The sequence below is a fragment of the Danio rerio genome, chromosome 14, assembly GCF_049306965.1.
Source record: "Danio rerio strain Tuebingen ecotype United States chromosome 14, GRCz12tu, whole genome shotgun sequence".
Lineage (NCBI taxonomy): Eukaryota > Metazoa > Chordata > Actinopteri > Cypriniformes > Danionidae > Danio > Danio rerio.
In genome coordinates, this window is record NC_133189.1 from 41,160,369 (window position 1) to 41,176,350 (window position 15,982).

Consider the following 15,982-nt stretch of genomic DNA (forward strand, 5'->3'; position numbering starts at 1 on the left):
TTACTCATTTAGCAGCAAGGATTTTTTCCTGCTGTGATTTGCAGTGCATTCTGTCAGCTTCTGACATTTTGATTGTCATATACTACCTGTTTAAGTCATGAATGAATGAGTAATAGTAAAACTGTAAGAAAGTACAGTATAACAAGTGCAGTTATAGAAAGAAGACAGAAATAAGATAAAAACTTTGCACCGTTGTGTAAGTGTGTGAAAGTGTGTATAAGTGTTTCCCAGTGTTGGGTTGTGACTGGAAGGGCATCTTCTTCATGAAACACATGCTGGATAAGTTGGCGGTTCATTCTACTGTGGCGACCCCTTATTAATAATGCGACTAAGCTGAAAAGAAAATGAATGAATGAATGAAGTAAAAAGCCCCAAAATATGAATAAATATTAAAATAAATATTAAAATAATATATATATATATATATATATATATATATATATATATATATATATATATATATATATATATATATATATATATATATATATATATATATATATATATATATATATTGCCTTCCTGGAATAAATGTTACATAAATATATACAGTATGCTTTGCTGATTTATGACTAAACATTTAAGGATCATTTTATTTACTTCTAATGAAAAGCATCTAATAAATAGAAACATAATAGAATATAATATTAAAACAGAATTTTTTATCAAGTTTTTTTTTTTATAAATTACAAAATGAGGTTAAAAAGGATGGGCTAACAATAAAAATATCAGTTTAATGTCCATTAGGTAGAAAAATAAGTGTTGTGATATAAATAAATTCAATCTGAATAATTAACAGTATACTGAAGTGACCACGATAACAATATTGTGCATATTTATTACAGCAAAATAATTAATACAGAGATTATGAGATTACTGATTACTAATACTGAGATTATAATTACAGAGATTTAATTATAAAATAGAATTTGAAATAGATGCCAAGTTGTTTTTGACCGCATTTATGTATACAGTTGGTCAGAATTATTAGCCCCCATGTTTATTTCTTTCCCCAACTTCTGTTTAACATAGAGATTTTTTCAGCACATTTCTAAACATAAAATTTTTAATAACTCTTTTTAAATAATTAATTTATTTATTTTATCTTTGCCATGATGACAGAACATAATATTTTAAAAAAATTTTTATTATATTGTTCAAGAGACTAGTATTCTGCTTAAAATGACATTTAAAGGCTTAACTGGGTTAATTAGGTTAACTAGGCAGGTTAGGGTAATTAGGCAAGTTGTTGTATAACGATGGTTTGTTCTGTAGACTATCAAAAAAGTATACCTTAAAGGTGCTAATAATTTTGATAATTTGATAACTTTGATAAATTTAGCCGAAATAAAACAAATAAGACTTTCTCCTGAAGAAAAATATTGTCATACATACTATGGAAGTGTCCTTGATCTGTTAAACATTATTTGAAAAATATTTAAAAAGAAATTCAAAGAGGGGCTTATAATTGTGACTTCAACTATGTATATAAAAAATTATAAAGGTGCAGCCCCAAAATATGAATTAATTGGAATAAAATATATACTGAAGTCACATATATTTTAATAAGTATCCTACAGTCTTTAATAAATGTTACATAAATATAAAGAGTATGTGTTGCTAATTTATGACTAAACATTTTTGAAAATGATTTTATTTACAAATAATGTAAAACATTAAAGTGGATGTTTTACTTACATTTCGTTAGTATGGCAGGGTATAATATTTTCATGTTCCAATAATTGTTAAATTTTTAATCTAGTTTTTTTTCATAAATTACAAAAAAAAAAAAATGTTAAAAAGATGGACTAACAACAACAACAACAACAACAACAAGAAAAACAACAACAACAAAATCAGTTTAATGTCCATAAGGTGGAAAATGAAGCTAAAGTGTGCTCTATAAATAATCAAAAATGCAGAGACGGAATAATTAACAGTAAATGACTGAAATGACCATGATAACAATATGAATATAATAATTCAATACAGATGCATTTAATATGCTTTCTCTTGTATATACATTTTTTTTATAAATTGAATTTGAAATAGAAACCATGTGTGCGTGTGTGTGTGTGTGTGTGTGTGTGTGTGTGGGTGTGTGTGTGTGTGTGTGTGTGTGTGTGTGTGTGTGTGTATGTGCGAGTGTGAAATGTATTTATTTACAGTGCTGGTCAAGAAAAATAAATACACTTTGGTTGGTCAGATCGTGTGTAAACCTCACGATGTCACATATGGAGATTTGAGAGCTCTGTAATGCATGCGTGAACAAGAGTAATCATGGATGAGACGCACGGATCTCAAAACTCAAACATAAATGGTGCAAAGAAAGCGTTCAATGCATATTTTTCTGCCCAGCATTAGGACTGCATATGCAATATCAGGGGAATGGTACTGTAGTTTGGAATCTGTATTGTGCAAATTTGTGCAGCCAAAATGTAAGTGAAATGTGCACATACCCATTTGGACAGCGACTGATCAAGACGCATGAAGTGACCAAGTGTAAATACTGCCATATGGGTAATTCTCCTGCTCACAGTGACTAAAATCCATGGCCATATGAGGCATTTAAAGGGATTTGCACAAAAATGAAAAATCTGTCATCATTTTGTTCATGTTGTTCGGAACCTGTATCTCTTTCTTTCCTCTGTGGAGCAAAAAATAAGGTATTTTGAAAAATGATCATTTTATTATTATTATTATTATTATTATTAATATTATTATTATTATTATTATTATTATTATTATTATTATTATTGTTTTTAAGTCAGAAGAAATATGGTTTGTTTCCAAACCACAATATGCAGAACATAGAAGTCAGAGAGGTTTAGATATGTATGAAAATTTGTGTATTAATGTATAAGAATTTTCATTTTAGGTGGAACGTTTCCTTTAAGTCAGAAATCCACCTCTCTCTTTTCTTTCAACCCCCGTGGAGGGTCATATATCAGAGTCTGTTTTAGCTATAAACCATATTCATTGCTGGTATCATTTAAGATGATCCATTTTTAATGAAGCGCTTGAAGATATATCGCATAGTCAGAGATCTAGCGGCTCGGGGAACATCCAAACAAGGCTCCTTTCAATATAGGTAATAAACCAGTATTTCAGCGGTGCTGCTGCTGCTGCTGTGAATACATACACTTCTCCATCGGCTTTAACTGGGTGTGCATGTGAAATTTGTGTTGCTCTCTGATATTAATTTGGATTCTGTGCTTCACAGAAAATTTTATGAAGGTAGAAACATTTTTATCCTTTAACATAAAAGTCAAAAAGTTCTTTTTGCTCTGAGTAAAACAACATCAGACAAAGCCAGTCGCCAAGCAGAAAGAGAGTATATTCATGACTTAGTGAACATGTGTGAATATTTAAAGGAGCTATAAAGGGAATTAATTAATGTTGGAGACTTACTTATTAAGGGAACCTTCAAGCAAGACCTCCCACATGCAAAAAAAAAAAAAAAAATCATCAAAACAATTGAATGTACGAGCCAGGTTCGTTTCAAAGTAGAACTTTTTTTTCCTTCAAAGAAACTTCAGCTAATTTGTATTCCTATAAGGTATGTTGAAGCTTCTACAGTCTGGCCAAGAAAGACATTGTGACAAAAGTCATCACGGTGAACAAAAGTTAAAGAAGCTCTTCGTTTGGCCAGGAAATAGCCTGGAAACCCAGCTGCCCCCTGCTTTTGTCTGGCCTGGTCGCTATTATCAGAGGATAAATGACCCCTATCAGGATCTTCAGTGCCTGTGAAGCTTTCTCTCTGTCTTTCTTTCTCTCTCCTCGTACATGTGGGTGTTTGCGCTGTGTTTTCACACAAGAGGAGTGTGTATAGGCTCCATAATATACGTTTTCTCCCCCAAGGCCAATGAGGGATGCGGTCTCAGTTCTTAAACAGCATTTTAAAATCAGAGAGGAATCTTTTAAGGACGTGATCTTTTAAGCGTTCTCTCTTGTGTACTGTAGTATCCGCTCAACATTTCCATTTAGCACAATGATGGAGAATCCATTGCTAATGCACATTATCTATATTGACTACAGCAATTTGGATGGGTGAGAATGGCTCTATGGCAAGGGTATTCAGCTGGAGTTACAAGAGGTCGTGTCTATGTCATTTCTTTCCAGCAGAAATACAGACAATTTTGCAATAGTTAACAATTTAGATGTGGGTAGCTTGCAATCATCAAAGATGCAACATAGGCTCATTCTGAAAACGTAGCAATATACATTTATGGAGATTAAGAATTTTTTAGCCAGAAATATGCGTGGCTGCATTTCATCCTTAAAATAAACGCTACAGGCCATTCTTTTTCGCACTAGCAGCTGAACGCTTGCTTCCATATGAGCAGCTTTACCAATGTCACCACTCCATTGGCTCGCAGCGTACGTTGGCAGATTTTAGACACAGAGAGAAGTTGACTGCGATGACAAGGTTTGAGTCCAGTGAAGAACGAACTAATAAACAAGTACATAACAGGGTAAAAATGTGGTAAAATCTGAAAACGTCATAAAAGGGCCTTTTTTTTTGGATTGCTTTTCAAAACACTGTCAAAGGTTGGGTTTAGGGAAGTGGGTGGGCGCCGGTCAATTGAGGCTGAGGGGTTCGGTCAGTCTGTCAGTAAGTCAGTCAGTCAGTCAGTCAGTTGGTCGACAGCGGCCTCTGGTGGATTTATGTAAATGGTAATGGTGAGAGAAATTTGAGATCTCCAAAAGTACACAGTGGCCTCTGGGTGCAATGGAACATGGAAGACCACAATCCACAGTTCCGAACGAATGTAACCTGCAGATTAATAACTTTTTTGAACTTGTAGGGTAATTCAACTTTTATAACAGTTGCAGAGAGATTGCCTCCCGCGTCATTCAATTCACGTGTATGAAAGCATTTTGGCTTTCCTCATTCATTCATTCATTCATTTTCTTTTGGGCTTAATCCATTTATTAATCTGGGGTCACCAAAGCGGATTGACAGCTTATCCAGCATATGTTTTACGCAGCAGATACCCTTCCAGCTGCACCTGGGAAACACCCATACATGCTCATTCACACCTATACACTTTTATGAAGTAGGAAAACATGCAAACTCCACACAGAAATGCCAACTGACCCAGCCGGGGCTCGAACGAGCAACCTTTCTACTGTGAGGCGATTGTGCTACCCACTGCGCCACAGTGCTGCCCATTTTAGCTTCCCTGTTAAACATGATGATGGAAAAAGTTGTGGTGGGACCTAAAGGCCTTTATAGATTATCAATTAAAGGTGTTTTCTGTCACTGCTTTAACCTGCATTAATGCATTCAGTGTAAAGCTGCACAATTAAACATTAAAAGATCGTGATCTCAATTCAAACCTTGACACTGACGCTGGTGAATGCTGTAGCCTTTACATTGTGTAACTAATGGGTGGCGACAAACAACCATCAAAGTTATGTCACTGAATTGGTTTTCAAAAATAATACATCTATAATGAAACAATAATGAAATCTCTTGTACAAGATGTTAGATTTCTATATTTAGCATTATTAGCAACAGTAGCAAAGATCATTTTTCGTATTGAATATTTTCCTTTTTTTCAGCTGGTTCTTTCTTAATTTTTATTTTTATTAAATTTACAGATTCTATTTGTCAGAACCAACTGTTTTTGCTGTAATATTTTTATATAAATGGAAAGCAAATGACATTTGTCTCCTCCTTTTTTTCTGATCTAAAAAATGGTCCGATCCGTGACTCAAAAACCATAGTGTGATCCGAACTGTGAGATTTGTGATCCATCACACCACTAGTATCCGGTGGATTTGCGAAAACAAAAACTGCAAAAAATGTACCTCTAGGGACGTATTTGGAGCTCTCCAGAAATGTATATATAGATAAATAATCAGAATGAGCATGGGTTGCAAAGATTAGGATACTTAACTTGACTGTAAGTTGGCTATGTGTGGATTTTTTTAGCAAAAAATGTTTTAGGATTTTATCAGTTGAGCCCAACTGGATATGAATATTAAAAGGTAAGACAAGATGATTTATCAGACTATTATTGTTTTTTAAACACTTTGATACCTTCAGTTTACAGTAGTTCTTACAGTATACACACACACACACACACACACACACACTCACACACACACACGCACATATATATATATATATATATATATATATATATATATATATATATATATATATATATATATATATATATATATAATCATGGATAAGCAATTTCACAAAGTGTGTACATCTTAATTATTATTTTTTATTATTTTTTATTTTATGCGTGTGAGTTTTGCTTTACTGCATTACTTGGATTTCCTGGCCAGCTGAAAATCCCCTAGCTCCTTTAAATTCTTAGATTTTTCCCAGCATATTTGAACCTTTTCCCCCAGTATCTATAATATTTTGAGATCCAACTCATGCACAACCATTACAAAAGAAGTTCAGAGCAAGGGCTCGAATATGGAGAAAATGCAAAACAACATGCAATTTTTATGATCTGCAAGGAGCATGTAAACTTTGCACCACAACTGTTGGAATGCTAGAAAGCCACGTGAAAGAGAAATGTACTGTATGGGGTTTCAGTTTTCTCCACCTGTTTATATAAATCTATTTTGCTGCTCAATGTGTTTGTGCTACTGTTGTTAAAGAAACTGCATCATCTGCAGCTCTTTACATTTTTAGCAGAGGTGAAAAGCAACACAGAGCAGAAAGGGCTTAAATGAAATGCATTAAGCTCTGGGTAAAAATATTAGAGGATATAGTGCGAAAAGATCATTGCCACAGCTCTGCTCTTTAGATGCGCTGCTCATTTTAAACTGTAGAAATGGCAAAATGGGTCTACAGTTGTCATGATACAGTTGTCTCACACTATATGTGATCTGAACTGTGCCCGAGCAGGTCTGAACTCTAGAGTCTGGCTCATTTGATTAGTGTGATCGCTCTGCCCTCTGCCTGGATGCAGTATACTGAACTGTGCTCTGACCTGTTTCAAGAGCTGGGCTCAGATTATTTCGTCTTGTGTGTGATGTACATGCACATATAGGATGATCATGCTGCTCTCGATAAAATGATTAATTGGATTTACACATTTTTTAAGGTCAGTGGTTGCACACAATTTTAAATGAGCTGAATTTAAAGAAACAAATTAAGTTGAACATTACTTAATTTAATTTTGTAATTAATAAAATGATGTTACAAAACGCAAATGTGTTTTTTAGTCGTGTTTTGGGTGCTATCAGAATGATGTTAAAATATGCGTACATAAACAGATCATGTGCACATAAGCTGATCGCTGCAGTTACATAACTTAATTTAATTAAAATATCTTCAAACTAAATATTTAAGTTCAGTATCTGGAACTGTACTGTTGATTTTGATTTGGATCATGACCTTGATCTTTTTTGATGATGAAAAGTTTAACAAAGTGGCTTTTACTGACATTTTAGTAGTTTAAGGAGATACATTGACCTGATTTGCCATGTAAATTATTTTAATATTTAAATTCTAAAGCTATTTTAGTTTTTTTTAAATGGCAAATACAAGTCACTGGTAAATTGTAAGTTATTTTCAAATGTAAAGGTTGACTGAATGTAAGTCTATAACATCCACCAATATAACATTTGGAAAAAAGTTGTGAGTTGTAAAAAAAAAAAACATGTATTAAATTAGTGTGTGCTAATGCTATTACGGCAACATAGATCTTCTATTACTAATAGAATCTATGTCTTTTTAGTTAATTTATGTATATTTAGGTTCATAATAGGTCTGATTCTCAACTTACTGATGAACAAGATTTGCAGCTTTGTTGTGAAAAAAACAAAGCAAAAAATGTACGTGCCTTCTTAGTTCTTTCCCTGCCATTGATGAGTTTTTACGCCAATCTGTGTTTTAGATGAATTGCGGTAAGAAAAGCCATATTGCATATCCTACGTAAGTTACAGGACTCCTGAGTCTCCCGAGGACGAAATACAAAGACAATCCGAGTAAAATACAAAGACAATTCGAGTAAGTGTACATTATAAAAAAATATCTGTTAATTTACAAGTTTCCGTATTTTGTGATTTACAGGTGCTTTTTATTTACTGTTGCCTTTTGATGTTAAAAATTCAACTCTACAGTTTAACAAAGTGACTTTTATTGACATTTTAGTACTTTGAAATAATATAAAAAAATAATATAGAAAACAATAAGTCTGTATAATAACTAAAAATGTACTGGGAGTTCATTACAAGGTTTTTGTAGCGTTGTATACAACACTAACTCAGAGAATATATCACTTTAAAAATGTTCATAAAAGTAACTTTTTCCAACTTTTCAAAGTAAAAAGTTGTTGTAAGAAAGATCCCATAATGCAATTCAAAATCTTAAATAAATGGGGAAAAATTAAATAAAAACATGAAATACAGAAAAATGCTGATTTTCAGATTTTTTTTTTATAGTGTAGATCACATTGCATTTGAAAAACGAAGAGTTTTACAGCTTTCCTTTTCTTTGCCATTAATGAGGAACTTCCCATGAAGCCTTTTTATTCCACTAAATGTTCTCTACACTAAAAACAGCATCTTCGAATCAATAATATGTTCTTAATCTCTTAAAAAAAGGTTAACTAAGTAACTTTTTACTAAAAAAGTTCTTTCTTTGGGGTTCTTTTGTCCTATTAAACGGTGTATAAGCAAATGTGTTTTTCTTCCTGTTTTATCGAAAGCAAAAGTTTGCATCATGCTCTGGCTCTGAATGTTATGTTCAGAGTGAGTGCAGACCAGTAGGGGGGTGATAAGAGATTATAATCCCTCTCAGACTCCCTACAAGGCATTATTGGAGACAAGGCGGGATCCAGAACCAGACTGTGGTCTGCTCTTTGAGGACCAATGTTCTATGGAAATGCATATCATAACAAAGTACCAGGAAAAAAACTTCTTGGCACTCCCAAAGGGGCAGACAGAGGCAGGTCTGCATGTAGGCCGTTCCTGGATGCTTAACCAACCATCTGTCACGTCTGCGAACATTTCCCCACCTCTCTTTATGACATCAAGGTGTTTGCTCCATTGATCATTGCGGACACCAAGGCCAGCTTGTTTTCCATATGCATTTCCACTTTTCCACAACAATGGGCAGGATGTCCAGGAGTTTGCAGCTCTTTGTGGCAGCTTAGAGATTGAATGAGTCTTTGCTGCAATGTAAACGTATTAGGTACAGTCTCGACATGACCAGCAAGGCGTTCAAGTGTAGTTTTCTCTTTTTCTTTTTTTTTTCCCGCAGACAAACTTCAAACGGAAAGGCTGATGAGGCTTGTGTTTGATGCCTTCTCATTACTCCGGGTGGCAGGAGAGTTTGGTCTGATGGTCTAAGTACAGAGTGATACAGGCGAAACGGGTCACACAGAGTGCCAGTGCGGCTTTAGCTTCATAAGCAGCACAAGACTGATAGAGATAATTACCATGTGTCAAATTGTCTCTTTGTCTGTTCTGCTTTTTCTATTACAGTTCAGCAAGAGGTCTTTACCTTAAAGGTTACAATCCTGAGCTATATATAATGCAATTGATCGGCTTATAGCAGGATTAGGTTTTGATGGCCTAAAAAAAAAAAATCCTGCGCTTGTGTGATTCCTCAGAAGGTCTTTTTCTGTATCCCACCACACAGATGGAAGGTGGCCTTATCTGGGGTTTAGGGTTTTTGGAAAGTGTTGCTCTCAATTATAAATACAATATTGTTCTGGAGTCAGTTGGAGACTGATTTGGATCTTTTTTAGTGTTTCTAAACGTCCAGCTGCGAGACTAGGTTTTATGATGAGGAGAATGTCTTAAAAACATCGTCACAAAAATTAAAGATTTTTTGCCGTTTTCTACTCTTGATAAAAAATAACGGAAATTATGAAAAGCATTGGATATATTACAAAACAAAAGAAACTGCATTCAACAAATTCAACAAATTCAAGATAGCAACAAATAATAATTTTACTGTAATAAAATCCAATTGTAATAAAATAAAATCAGGGTTATAATTGCCATTTGTTATTTGAAATAAAATATTGGTGCAGTTAATGCAGATAAAATGCAATGCTGATAATTTTCGTTTATTTTAATTTCAAACGAAATAAACCAACACAGGCTCATTCTGAAAATGTAGCCCTATATGCATTTCTGTAGGTCATGAATTATGTAGCTAGAATTATCTATGGCTGCATTTTGTCTGTAACACGAACGCTACAGGTCGGGATGATGCCATTTCTTTTCTTGCTAGCAACTTACTTTCATATGGACTGCTTTCCCGCTGTTACCAGTTTGTCCAGTAGCTCACTCATGCAGAGAGGAGTTGACCACGACAACAGGGTTCGAGTCCGGCGAAGAACGGTTTCAAAAAGTGCGTAAGACAAAATAGTACAGAATCCTTTTTAAAGCTGACGGTTGGGTTTAGGAAAGTGGGTGATTGGGTCAATCAGTGCTTTGAAAACACTATTGGTTGGGATTGGGGAAGGAGGAGGTTGGGTCAGTCGATCGGTCAATCAGTCAATCATTCAGTCAGTTGAAAGCGGTCTCTAGTGTATTTACGCGTGAACAGCAGGCACGAATGGCACTCTGGAGAGAAATTTGAGATCTAAAAAAAGCGTACACAGCAGCCTTTGGCAGATTCGCGAGAATAGCAACTGTAAAAAATGTAGCTCCCGGGACGCATTAGGCACTCTCCAGAAACGTATATAGGGGTATTTTTTCAGAATAAGCCTGGATTAAAATAAACTAGTAAATATACTAAACCTTTAAAAAAAACATTTATATTTTGATTAAAAAACATTTTGCTGTAAAGTACAAAAATCATTAAGCATGAAGGGAGATTGATTAAACATATGTCAAGTTATAATGTGGTATAACTTTACTTTAAGGGGTGTTCATAAGACATTAAATCTAAGTCATTAAACCTTTATAATCATGACAAGACAGGTCATGAACGTGAATAAGATTTTATGCACACTTATAACAACTGTTATTAATTGTCATTCATTCAGTAAAGACATTTTAAATGCAAATATGACATTTGCTATGACAGCTTGATAAAAAGCAACTGCATTACAACCTGTTTTTGCATTTGTCATGACAATGTGACATTATCAAGACAACAAACTTGTCATAAATCTGCCATAAACATAATTGTCATGAAGCCATCATAAATATGTAATGTAGTTTATAACAGCATCATTAATATATATATTTTTTTACCTTAACTACAGTGTAACAAGCCGAACTTGTCATCAAAATGTCGTTAAATATTAATGACACTGTTCAAAATTATTTGACAGAGTTATGACACTAATGAGACATTTTAATGACAAATACAGTTTGTTCCACTAAAAAGTGGATCAGCAAAATTTTTAAGGCGCCATAATAATGCCTCATGACAATTATATTTATGACAAGTTATGTTGTCTAATTGGCAATGTCAATCTGTCAAGTTGTCATAACAAACAATGTCATCTTTGCATTTAAAATTAATTAGCTGAGAGAATGACACCAAAATGTTGTCCTAAGCATGCATAAAATCTCACAACACGTGTCATGTCATGATTATAAAGGTTTATGAACACCCCTTCAAGTGAAGTGTTACACTGTAAAAAAAAAAAGTTGAGTAAACTTAAAATAATTAGGCAACCTATCACACATAGCTTTTTGAGTTAACTCAACAAACAGGGTTTGAAGACCAGTGAACTCAAAATATTTTGTTGAATTCTTTAGTTCTCTGAACAAAAAGTATCATGTTCAACCAACAGGATATTTTTGTTTGCTGAACAAAAAATATCATGTTCAACCAACAAGACATTTTTGTTTGCTGAACAAAAAATATCATGTTCAACCAACAGGATATTTTTGTTTGCTGAACAAAAAATATCATGTTCAACCAACAGGATATTTTTGTTTGCTGAACAAAAAATATCATGTTCAACCAACAGGATATTTTTGTTTGCTGAACAAAAAATGTCATGTTCACCCAACAAGATATTTTTGTTTGCTGAACAAATATTATCATGTTTACTCAACAAGATCTTTTGTTTGCTGAACAAAAATTTTCACGTTTATTCAACAAGATCTTTTGTTTACTGAACAAAAATGATTATGTTTACCCAACAAGATTTTTTTAGTTTACTGAACAAAATAAAACAAACTGATTCATTATGCATTTACTATAAATTTTTAGGATTCAAATTAAATACACAAGAATAGTCAATTCACTTTTTTTTATTTTTAACTGTGTTCAAATCACAATCCAAAACATTTGCATACAAAATCAGCATTTGACATTAGCCGTGTTCAGCATTGGGCTAGTTTGTACACAACTAGTACTGAATGTTTCCAGATTTGAAAAGATTGTACACTGCCTCAACATAAAATAACTGGCAACCTTACTAAAACCAAGCTATTAGTGTGTCTAAACACTCAAACCAGGTGAATATACAATCATCTAATCAGAGTAAACCCTAAAAGCCACTCCATTCATACAGTCTTTAAAGTGTACTGCACTTTTGTCAACAAAGTACATAAAGTCCAAAAACAGACCTCAAAACATTGAAACAGTGGCACATTAGGAAGTGGTCACGGGTCAGTTGCCGTTACTGTGTGGAGTTTGAATGTTCTCCCTGCGTTCACGTGGGTTTCCTTTGGGTTCTCCGGTTTCCCCCACAGTCCAAAGACGTGTGGCACAGGTGAATTGGGTAGGCTAAAATTGTCCGTAGTGTATGTGTGAATGAGTGTGTATGGATGTTTTCCAGAGATGGGTTGCAGCCGGAAGGGCATACGCTGCGTAAAACAAGTTCATTGCGCTGTGGCGACCCCAGATTAATAAAGGGACTAAGCCGAAAAGAAAATGAATGAATGAATGAACTGAACTCTCGCAGATCATGTGCCACCAACCTCCATAAAACATGCTGAATCACTTAAAAAGTATATTTGAGTTCTTTTGGGTGTTCCATATTCAGTCTATACAAGAGGCTGAACAAGTAAGCGAAGGCTGCAGGCAGATGTGTGATATCCTGAAGTACTATGGCCTCCTCCAAGATTTTAGCGAGGTTCATCACATATTGCAGGGATGCAGAAGTGCCATTATCATCTTCCACCACAGTGAAGATTCCAATCCTTTAATCTCTGGTGCTGTGGTCTTCAGGGTCCGTGTCCTTATAGGAGATTAAGTAATGGGAAAATTAATTGATGTGTAATATTAATTACTACTTATTAATGTTATTACTATTATGCAAAGAAAATAAAAACATGTAATACTTTCGTACATACAAACAGTAACACTTTGAATAGTCTATAATATATAATAATTGAACAATATATTGACAACTTTTTAATATTTAGCAAATTTTTAAACTTTTATTTTACATAAAATTGCAAAGATTTACTTTTATTTGATACAGTTTCAATTGTGAAAGTTGTTTATTGTCCTGTTTAGAATATAACTGAGCCTTTAATTGTCATTCATAAGGGATTTATAAAGCATAAATAGTCCTCACTTTAGATTAGGTCACAACTGGATGAAGTTAAGCTCATAAAGCATATACTAAGATACAAAGTAACTATTATTACATACCTTAATATTAGGATATTTAAATGTTAATTTGAATAGTTTATTAATCGTGTACTTAAGCATTCTGAATGATCTTAAAAACACCAACTATTCTTAAATAACTGGTTTGTAAATAATGCAATACTTAAATTAGTAATACAAATGAATCATTAAAGTTAAAAAAAATACAATCATTGAGCACTTCATGTAGAGTTATGCTTAACAGAAAATAAATTAACTATTCGCTAATACTAAATAAATTATTTATAGCGTGCAGCTATTATAAGTGTTACCAAGCAGACTAATAAATGTAGAATAGGGTATGAAAATGGGTAACTTACCAGACATATCTTGAGAAAGCAAGCAGAATTTTTACGAAGAAAAATTGGCAATCCCTCAAGAGCTGCTCTTTCTCGATCGCTGACAATATCAGTGACCTAAAGGAAAGTCATTTACAAAGGGTGTTTTACAATCTTATTGTTTTGTAAGTAAAAATGTACTTAGTACATTTAAATGAGCATAGTATTTTATTCATGCTGTTGAAAAAACACATGGCTTTATTTTTAAAAAATAATTTTGTGGTTTCCATACAATGGAATTTGATAATGGTTGTGTTGGCAAATTTAGAAAAATGTTTAGTTTCATGTGGCAATTACTTTGAGTTAAAAACTACAGCTATTATTTTCTATTTTCCTCTTTGAATGTATTCATTTGAAATGGTCACTCAAAACAAGTGAAACATCTGTTATTTATCTTACTTCCATCTCACAATCAAAACACAACTTGACACAATTAAAATTAATGCAAAAGGGCTGGACAATTAAATTGTTGCAATTACGTTTTATTAGACTGTATTACCTGAGCATGAAATTCTTGACAGGACAAAATATGTTGCACATGTTAAAAACATCAGACGGGTGTATAAGAAACAAAAAAATCTTAATGAGTACCTGCTCATCCATCTTGTTTAAAGTTGTATCCATCTCTGGACCCATTGAATCCCTTCTTTTCTGTAGAGTTTCAGGAGAGGTGCTGTATATTTATCAAGTCACTCGATTAACTGTCTCAGGAGATCTACATTACAGATCTGAGAAAACTCTGTGCAGATCTACAATATACAAAAAAAACATACATATTAATATTTACACATAAAATATATATATATATATATATATATATATATATATATATATATATATATATATATATATATATGTAAATGTAAATATTTAAATGTTCAAATGCTGAATACAGATGTATTTTGAATTACCTATAATAATAATGTTGTTTGTTATTTTTAGCATTATCATTACTACCTTGAATGAAACCAAAGCAATTGCAATATAGTGACTTACCTCTTCCTTAAAGTCCAGGTTATCTCTCTCTAATTTCTTCCTGGCTAAATCTCAACAACTTCTTTTGGGCAAAGAGAAAAGGTTTCTTGCATCTGCTGGTGAATGACCGTCAAATTTCACTGATGATAACAAGTCTCACCTCCTCAAGGAAATCTTGCATTGAATTATGTCATTGTCAATATTTCAGTCCTTTTGAGCAAAAAGAAAGAAAAAAATATATTTAGCCCTTTATATTTTTTATGTAAATAAAAGCTAGCTGACTGTTAAAGCAAGTTGGTCTGAATATGATAGACATTTAGTCGAGCTAACAAATCAAGCAATGAATTACATGAAAATCACACGATTTTCACACAAATTACACAGTTAAACACGTCACCGTTTGTTCCACTGGCTCTGGTTCGAAGGGAAAAAAGGTTATGATGTGCGCAATGCTGACAGCAATCTAGATAAACAGGACATAATGTTATATTTGACTTGGATACCTGATCTGGTATGTTATATGATACTCATTGTATTAATCGTGAGTTATTAAAGCAAATGACTCGATTGAAATCGCTATTTGTTTCAAATACATTCACTCTAAACTTTTATTGATGTAAATAGCCAAAACCAAGTGCACGAAACAAGTAACTCACGGCTAAATTATAACAAATAGTTCCGTATTAGGATACACGCGCACATCAAAGCCAACATATCAAATAATATAACGTTAGATGACAACAAAAAAAGACATACATACCTATGATTTAGCAGAAACGTCGTTGGCCTGCTCTTAACTAGGGATGGCTGACGTGAAACTGATGTTTTGACACAGTGTCGAGATCCCGAAGCGCAAGTGTTTTGAATCACTGCACCGAAGCATGATCCGAAGCACCCAAGTCACGTGACTAAAGTGTTTCGAAACACCTAGTCACGTGACTAAAGCGATTCAAAGCATCGATCAGCTTAGAAACGTTTCGAGACCTGGTGAATCCTAATTTGACTGCCAAGGTCTCCAAATTATCTCTGTCTCAAATGGCTTAGAGCACTGTGGGTTTGCTTATTGCTTCTATGCTTAGCATGATGTTTTGGGTTCGAATCCCGACTTCGA

The 15,982-nt window shown here is 33.6% G+C and overlaps 1 protein-coding gene and 1 long non-coding RNA gene across 8 annotated transcripts in view; one reads left to right on the forward strand and one right to left on the reverse strand.

Annotated features, from left to right (window-relative positions):
- si:dkey-237h12.3 overlaps positions 1–15,982 on the forward strand; it is a 297,461-nt gene that overhangs the window by 99,798 nt on the left and 181,681 nt on the right. The gene's annotated exons all lie outside the window — the stretch shown is intronic.
- On the reverse strand, positions 12,195–15,731 carry LOC137490497 (uncharacterized). 2 transcript variants are annotated; one of them, XR_012389903.1, is made up of 6 exons: positions 15,632–15,731; positions 15,269–15,334; positions 14,893–15,081; positions 14,488–14,645; positions 13,879–13,974; positions 12,195–13,142 (listed from the first exon to the last, which is right to left on the reverse strand). It is a non-coding gene; the product is annotated as an uncharacterized lncRNA (long non-coding RNA). The 2 variants fall into 2 exon arrangements; XR_011010026.2 differs by lacking the exon at positions 15,269–15,334.